Raw genomic sequence first — 950 nt, 5'->3', positions numbered from 1 at the left:
AAGGCATTTTTGTAAGCCTATAATGCAGTATCCAATCTATTGGACCAATCTATTCTACTAGAGTTTACAGTATTTTCAAGTATTTGTTTAACCTCTCTATTAGAAACTTCAGCTAACCCACTAGTTTGAGGGTGATAAGTTGTAGAGATGCTATGAATAATATTAAACTTTTCTGCCAATCTCTGAATATATTTATTCCTAAAATGAGATCCTCCGTCAGTGATAATCATTCTAGGCATTCCGTATCTAGTGAAAATATTTTTTATCAAAAATCTTGAAACACTTTTAGCTTCACAACGAGGAAAAGCTCGTGCTTCAATCCACTTAGAAACGTAGTCCACCGCAATTAATATATATAAGTTCCCAAATGAAGGAATAAACGGTCTCATAAAACCTAATCCCCAAACGTCAAAGATCTCAACTTCCAATATGAAATTTAGAGGCATTTCATTTCTTCTACATATATAGCCTACTCGTTGACATAAATCACAAGTTTTTATATATCTATAAACATCTTCAAATATGTTAAGCCAATAAAATCCAGCTTGTAAAATTTTATTAGCAGTTTTATCAATCTCAAAATGTCCTCCAAATTCAGAATCATGACATTTCTGAATGATCAGCTCAGTTTCTTCATAAGGTACACATCTCCTCATAATAAGATCCTTACATTGTTTATATAAATAAGGCACATCCCAAAAATAAGCTTTCGCATCAGGAATGAATTTTCTTTGTTGTTTCAATGTCAACATAGGTGGCAAAATATCACTTACAATATAGTTAACAATATCAGCATACCATGGTATTTTCCACTCATTAATATTATAAAGTTGTTCATCAGGGAAACTATCTATAATTTCATTATCGGTGTTAGATAATTCATGATTTTTAAATCTCAATAAACGATAAGCAATTTGATTATCAGTTCCCTTTCTTTTAATAACCATAAG

The sequence above is a fragment of the Phalaenopsis equestris genome, unplaced genomic scaffold (genome assembly GCF_001263595.1).
Source record: "Phalaenopsis equestris unplaced genomic scaffold, ASM126359v1 Scaffold201904, whole genome shotgun sequence".
Classification (NCBI taxonomy): Eukaryota; Viridiplantae; Streptophyta; class Magnoliopsida; order Asparagales; family Orchidaceae; genus Phalaenopsis; species Phalaenopsis equestris.
The sequence above is the reverse complement of the archived record's forward strand: the minus strand, read 5'-3'. Positions refer to the sequence as shown.